At 32.5% G+C, this 8,465-nt stretch overlaps 1 pseudogene; it reads right to left on the reverse strand.

Moving 5' to 3' along the window:
* Positions 1-3,503: 3,503 nt before the first annotated feature.
* LOC18042113 lies at positions 3,504-6,535 on the reverse strand (annotated as a pseudogene).
* Between the last annotated feature and the right edge of the window lie 1,930 nt (positions 6,536-8,465).

The raw sequence follows: 8,465 nt of genomic DNA on the forward strand, positions 1-8,465 counted from the left end.
AATGATCGAAAAAACACATAAAGCATTATGCCAGTATAATAAAGAAAATCATAAACATATCATATGTAATTAGTTTCAAATTAATTAATTATCAATTTATTTATTAATTAGGTCCTATAGAAAAATAATTTTCTTTTGAAAAAATATTATCCAATTAATATATCGAATTATTAATTTAACTTATTGGCTCCTAGTCGAAACTAACAAAAATTATTATTTAATCAACATCATCAATATTAATTTAATTGAGATTTTATTGTACTTGGTTTTCATTCTCTTAGTAATGGAATTATTAGTTCTCTTACGTCCTAATTTTCTTTGTACCAATCACTTCTTTTTTTTTTTTTTTTGGGAAATCAAAATCTTAGAAGAAAGAAGAATTATAGCCTAGAGGATATAATAAACCTCACCCCTTAAGAGATGCATAAAACTAGAGCACCAAAATCACACTAAAAAGTTAACTGGACAGCATAAACAATAAACAACATAGCTGTACTTTTGAAAACCACAAGAGAAATAAATTTTCTGACAGCTAAAATAAATTTCCTAGATTAGGCAGGAAGGCAGTCAGCATCTCACAATCAAAGAACCCAATTGGAGGACAATTAACTGCTTGTTATAATGACTCGGAAATTCCAAGCACGGTGACCTCCGCCTCCACCACGGCAATCGTAATTCGCTAAAACCCAGTCTCTGGCTCAGTTAACTTACTCAACGAAAGGAATATTTGAGAGCCCAAGGCAAAGGCTGGTGCAAGCACTCTCGTAGTATTAGTTGGATTTGGCTTCAATTAACTAAGCTGACTTACTAATTACATGTAAAGACAGACATCTTACCTCGAAAAGATTTATATTTTTCCCCCACTTGATCTAAGATTCGCAATGAATACATATACTTTAACAGCCTCAACTGTGCAATCTACCAAAGCCAAGACCAGAGAAAGATGATTGCCATCACCACAGCCATTTCCCATGAGATAGAGCACTATCTTCCTGAAAACCAACGAATATCTCCTGCAATAGGAAATCAAGAGTGTCAATATATACGGATGGCAATTTTTCCCGATGGGATGGGATCCTGCGGGATCCCATCCCATTTGGGACGGGATTGGGACATATTTTTGTCCCATAAAAAAATTAAGGACGGGAGTGGGATATTTTTTTTATCCCAATTACATATACGGGACGGAAGTGGGATTGACAAATTCCGTCCCATCCCGTCTCATTACCGATTAAGAATGAAAAATTTTTCAATTGGGATGGGATTGGGATATATTTTTGTCCCAAAAAAAATATAGGGATGGGACTGGGATATTTTATCATCCCATTTGCATATACAGGATGGGACTGGGATTGGTAAATCACATCCCATCCCGTCCCATTGCCAACCCTATCAATATAGATTGATGTTATGTTTTATTTTACTAAAACCCAAAATATGATTTTTTTTATTAAAAAGAAATTCATAGTTAATTTATTTCCTAAATGGAATCCTGTTTTTGTGGAAGTAGTAATGGATGTACCCATTATTAAATAATTTTTCAAAATTATAACAGTCATAGACCTTATCATAAGAAATCAATAAGTGAATATTATACAAACATAATTAGTATGAAGTTGAATCAATATTGATGATGGACCGGAAATTCAAATCCAAAATTTTCACTAATTTGGCTTAGTAACTTTGCTGTTCAAGTTTAATAATTTTTGTGAAACTGCTCCTAAAATTAGGGAGAGCAAAGTGATATATATATTTGATGGACAATATAAATGTCATATATCACCTCTACCCCATTTGATTTTTATATGAGTTAATTTATTAGAATTTAAAGTTCAACAAGATTATTGTACAACGTGCATTGTTGATCAATTAATTGATAAACTCATTGACATAGAGAATTAAAAAAAATTACCACTAATATGGGTTGATGTCCTTGAAGGATGAAATGGTGATACAAAATAAATACACAAATGCCTGAAGCTTGCATGTAATAGATCAAATAGTAAAAAATAATTTAAATCTCAGGAAAATGACAAAATCTTTTAAAATAATTAGGCGCTCCTGAAGAGACTATGTTCGTATATAGAAATACATTTGATCTATAATTAAATTATTGGATATATTGCCCTGGAAAGGCATACCAACTAATAAATGAATCTCAAATACTCTTAAAGAGGTAGATACTAAGAAACAAAGAGATTGAAATTGTCCTATAAAAGATGCTCATGTATATTAAAAAAGAGAGATCTTCAGTCCTTGCAGAGATATATGTATTAGAAATTTCGAAAGATCTCAATTGTGCATATATATTGAAAATGAGAAATATTTAATAAATGTTGGTACTTGGTGCAAGGGAAAAAATTGAAATTAACATTAGATATTTGTCAATAAAATATAGTTGTTATGATAAAAATTTTTTAGAATTCTAAATTACAAAATGTATAGATCATCAAATTATATGATTGGCCAAAATTGTAGAATATTTGGATTTATAGTCCATCCACGAAAGGACGTAAAATTAATTAGTAATTTTTTATGCATTTTGGACCCGTAGTCCATACACCTAAAGTCATAAAATTTATTAATAAAATGCAAATCTAAACTGTAGTATGTCAAAATTAAATTGAAGAATTTATCTAATTATTTTTTAAGGGTAAAATACTTGAATCTGAACTGTTGTATCGCAACCACTGTGAATTCCATAAGATATTAGACGATAGTTCAGTAATAAGAAAATCTGAATGGTATGAATTAGTGTGACCATTGAGATTCACCAAAATTTTGAAACCCGGTCACCAATTTGTTATTCATTGTAATCCAGCAAAGGAAAAAAAAATTAATAATAAATAAAGCTTGGTAGATAAATTAAAAAAATAATAATAATATTCCATGTGATCAGATTATTTGTTAATTAAATTCACTCTATTCGATCAAAGTACAACCAGGATCCCAATTTTCTGGTAGAAACAAGTAATCTCAGCAGCTTGCTTGGATTTATAATTTTGCTAACTTTGATGATCTGATCATTTTGAATTTGCTCATTAGCATATTGATTCAAACTTGGCTAAAGCTCCCAAAGTGGCTACACGAATTGCTTATTTATGGATTGGCAGCTTAGCTATGTTCCTGGGTCGTAATCCTCCTTATTTGTTTATTATTTCCTTCACACTCGTTGGTTTAACAGCCTTCAGTTGCTTGGACTAATGATTATATACTTGGTTTTCATTCTTTTAGTAAGCGGAATTATTAGTTCTCTTACATCCCAAATTTCTTTGTACCAATTACTTCTCTCTCTTTATTTATTTATTTATTTATTTTTTTGTTGGAAATCAAAATCTTAGAAGAAAGAAGAATTAGATCCTAGAGGACATAATAAACCTTACCCCTTAATAGATGCATAAAACTAGAGCACAAAAATTACACTAATAAGTTGACAGCAGCAACAACAAACAACAAAGCTATATATATATTTCATAAGAACAAAGCTATATTTTGGAAAATCACAAGATAAATTAATATCCTACTTTAGCCAGGCAGTCAGCATCACACAGTAGAAGAACCGAATTGGAGGACAATTAATTACTTGTTATAATGGCTCGGAAATTCCAAGCACAGTGACCTCAGCTTCCACCAGGCATACGTCATTCACTAGAAACCCAGTCTCTGGCTCATTTAACTTACTCATCGAAAGGAATCTTTGAGAGCCCAAGGCAAAGGTTGGTGCAAGGAACCAGGCTTTACCTGTTAGAGTAAAAGGAGCACTCTCGTAGTATTATTTGGATTTGCCTTCAATTAATTAAGCTGACTTACTAATTGCATGTAAAGACAGACATCTTACCTTGAAAAGATTTATGTTTTTCCCCCACTTGATCTAAAATTCGCAATGAATAGTCTGCATATACTTTAACAGCCTCAACTGCGGAATCTGCCAAAGCCAAGAACAAAGAAAGATGATCGCCATCACCAAAGCCATTTCCCATGGGATAGAGCCGTATCATCCTGAAAAGAATTTTATGGAATTTAATTGTTCATTCACTAAAAACTTTGTCCCAAGAACATATTTACATCTATAGTCTGATTTTAAAAAAAAATTTGAATCTTTGATACCATTTGTGATTTCCAGCACTGAACACTTGTGATTCCTGACGTCCTTCGCCCAACTTTGAAAAGTTTTCAACCTTCCAAACATACTTAGAACTATATGCATATTTTTCCATGGATAGGCACTCTCCTTTGACTATGTTTCTTTCTTTAACAAAGACTTCAGCTCCAAAAATACATGTATCCTCGACAAGGTATCCATTTGAAGCATCGTTGAAAGCTTTAAGCGGGATGAACTGATCAAAACCCCATTGAAGCTTCTATCCATTAAACCTTCTTTCCTTTCCCATGGCATCTATCACATTACAAGCAACCACCGATTATGCAATTGCTTATCTAAAAGACTAGAACGAGCTTCTGCTGCAATATTTTCTGTAAAACTTTATATGTACCAGCTAGACTGTATTTAATTTGTGAAATACTGACGATCACACTAGATAAAATTTATAAACATTCGATATCGTCAAAATTGTCAAACATAGATCATTGGAAAATATGATCAAGGTTAGCATTTCAAAAGTAGAATATAATATAACCTTGAACCACCAAGTAGTTGTCTTGGTTCTGATCAAGTAAAAATAAACGAAAAACTGCATAGACTTCCCAACCAAGAGTAACCGAACTTGTGTCTGCCACTGCTAAGTAGAGTGAAATGTGGTCTTGCACATTCTTGCTCTTATTTCCATTTGGATATAGAACAAGTTTCCTGCAATAATTAATTGATCAACATAAATACACGAATTTATGATATTACCGAGCAAAGACTATGGTTCAAGAGTTAGGTTTGAATCCTGATCACATTAGGGATGAGGGTTGAGTTGTAGCATTTTTCTTATTATTATTATAGCTTAATGGCAACCCAATTCTCTCCCAGCTTTGTAAAGTAGGTTTGAACCCCAGATCTCATGTTTCGGCACAAGAGATTTTACCCACAAGTTGAGGAGTTGTTTGATTATATATCAAGATGAAATAATGATAATGATGATGATAATAACAAAAGAAAAGGTACTGGCGTACATTATTTAATTTACAGCAATAAAGGAAAAAAAAAATTTATATATGTATATATATACCACTTGTAGCCTCCAGCTTCAAATGCTCCTGATTCGTATTTCTCATCAACTGCTTTCTCCGCAAGTACTGAAAATGATTTTATTTTGACAATGTAATGAGCCGGTGGTACATGTGAAGTGGATCTTGCAATGGCTATACATTCAAGTAATTTTAATTAACACCCACTGATTATAAATAAAATAAACTGAATATTTTAAGAATGTTGACCAAAAGAACATGAAAGGTTTGAACATACATACCATCTTTGTCAACAAAGACGCTGTCCATCTTTGTTAAATTGTTCATTTTTTTTTCCTTTTTGGTAATTAAACTGAAGCCGGAGGCTGTAGACGCTACTTGGACGGTACCGTTTTTGTTGGCAAGGGCAAGGCACAAGGCTCTGCTACCAATCCTAGGGAAAAAAATGGACTATTATTTATTAGGGTAACTTTTTTTTTTTTTGAAGATAAGGTAACTTAAAATTTACTTAATTATAATCCTAAAAAATTAAGAAAATAAATTAAATCCTAACTAAACTGAAATTACAAAACGGCTCAAATACAACCAATTTGACTGATTATAATTTCTAATATAATTTTACCAAAATAGAATGATGACTACTTGCCCCTTGCATATTAACAATGAAAAAGATCTCTTTGTTTGATGAAAATTTGGCATGAATTGAAATTCAAACATGGGAAAAGTGTTAATGTAGAAGCAATGATACCAGAACAGAACATAACCTTCCTCCCCAACAGATAATGTCAAACAACAACTACAAAGACAGCTAGCTAGCTCTTCAAAGGTACTGAAGTCCAAAACATAGCCATAATTACTAGTAGCTCACTTATTGCTGGGGATGGCAATGGGTGGGCTCGCAGTGGAGATCATGAACCCCAAACCTGAACTGGAAGCAATCTCCGTACCATAACCGAAAAACTTTAACTGGGGATATCCCCGATAATCCCATCTATTTATTTTTTTAAAAATTGATAATTTTGAATATCCGGCTCCTTCAAAAAAATTAATTATTTTGCATACATAGCTTGGAAAAAAAATTACAAATGAGCAAATTAATAGCGCAAACAACATTTCAAACGAACGAATTCAGCTATCAAGCATACCCGTAATTAATAACAAGATTATTTCAACACAAAACGAATTGATGATCATCCATCAAGCATATCCGTAATAATAAATCCAATATCACTGAACAAACTTGTACAATAATACCACTTAGTAATATTCAACCAAGTTTCAAAGAATACGGCCTCGTCGCAAGTAAAGGCGCTAATTTCTAAAATTACCTTGACTGATCAAATGGCAGCGAAGGCGGCGACGGGTGGTTGAGTCCGGTGAGAAATGAGAGCGCCGGCGAGAAAGGGTTAGCGGCTTGCGGTAATGCTTGGTCTTTAGGCTAGAGAGAAAAGCGATGTTAACGGCGCAATCTTGGACTTTTGGTGTTGGACGCGACGGCCGGAAAGGGGAAGCTCCGTTGACCGTTGGAGACTTGGAGGTGGCGATGTCTAGCGTTTTGAGAGTGGTGGGTTTCGGTCTGGGTTTTAGACTTTTAGTTTTGTGATGCCTTTTTTTTTTATTTGATTAAACTTATTCGGAAAGTGCGTCGAGTTATTTTTTTAATTATTTTATTAAATTAAATATTTTTTAATCGTGTGAAAGTAAAATAAATTTTACTTTTAAAATAAAAAAAATTTGGGTTTCGGATTCTTGAACCCAACTGCAAAATACATTTGAGACTTGGACTGCTTTTGAAACAGATTCAGTTTTAAAGCGGTTTGGGTTCATATCTGACCCGAATTAATCTAAACCATCCCTACTTAATACTTTCTTCGTTTCAACTACATTAAAAAAAAAAAAAAATCAAAATCTTAGAAAAAAAGAAAGGTAAAAGCCTATTTAATCTCTATATTTTAAAATTAGTATTCATTTAGTTCTTATATTTTTTAAAATATCTCGAAACATCTCTACTATTAAAGTATTGATAGTCATACCGTTATTTTTTATTTCTTTTAGCTTACTTTTACAATATTACCCTTTTATAATAATTTTTTTATTTATATATTAATAAAAAAATAATTAAATTACCAATTTAACCAGAAAAATTATATTAATTTTTAATTGTCAAAAATTGTATGCAAATCACTAAGTGTGCAAATGATGCTTGCAAAAAAATTAATATAATTTTTTTTTATTTTTAAGGTTAAATTAGTAATTTAATTATTATTTTTTATTAATGTCCAAATAAAAAAATTATTATAAAAGGGTAATATTGTAAAAAAAAAAAGTAACAATAGGGGTATCAATACTTTAAAAATATAAGGACTAAATGGACATTAATCTTAAAATACGGGAACTAAATGAACTTTTACAAAAAAAAAAATTAGAGAGTAGGGGATATAAGGAATTTCTCCTTAAAGAGATGCAGAGAAATAAAATACCAAAATCACACTAAAAAGTTAGCTTGACAGCATAAACAATAAGCAATGTAAGAGTTATTTTGGAAAACCACAAGAGAAATAAATTTCCTGATAGCTAAAATAAATTTCCTAGATTAGCCAGGCAGTCAGCATCACACAATAAAAGAACCCATTTGGAGGACAATTAATTACTTGCTATAATGGCTCGGAAATTCCAAGCACAGTGACCTCAGCTTCCACCACGCAAACGCCATTCACTAGAAATCTAGTCTCTGGCTCATCTAACTCACCCAATGAAACGAATCTTGGCCGGCCCCAGTTATCGCTTGGTCTATGGAACCAGTCTTTATTCTCTGCTAGAGTAAAAGGAACATTCTCGTTATATTAATTGGACTTGCCTCAAAAACTAATTGCAGGTAAACACAGACATTTTACCTTGAAAAGATTTATGTTTTGCCCCCACTTGATCTATGATTCGCAATGTATGCTCTGCATATATGCTTTAGTCGCCTCGACTGCAGAATCTCCCAAAGCCAAGTACAGAGAAAGATGATCGCCATCACCACAGCCGTTTACAATCTGGAGGAATGTGCTTCACAAAGAAAGAAACAAACAGACACTACCAGAAGCAACTATGCAGTTACTGGTTCAGAAACACAAAACCTAGTCACTGAAAATGGATAGAACAATTACTATCTTTGAGTAAAGAAGCAAAACAACTAAAACCTAGCTTTGCCAGCTTTTGCGGCACGCAGCCCTTCAGTAATTAGTGCATCAAGCTACAGGTCCATAACTCGCGTGGATGAATTTGAAATTTAGGAGTCCAATAATGCAAGCGGTTTGAGTGAGATATTATAATTGAATTATTGGCAA

This window comes from Citrus clementina, unplaced genomic scaffold (assembly GCF_000493195.1).
Source record: "Citrus clementina cultivar Clemenules unplaced genomic scaffold, Citrus_clementina_v1.0 scaffold_5, whole genome shotgun sequence".
Lineage (NCBI taxonomy): Eukaryota > Viridiplantae > Streptophyta > Magnoliopsida > Sapindales > Rutaceae > Citrus > Citrus x clementina.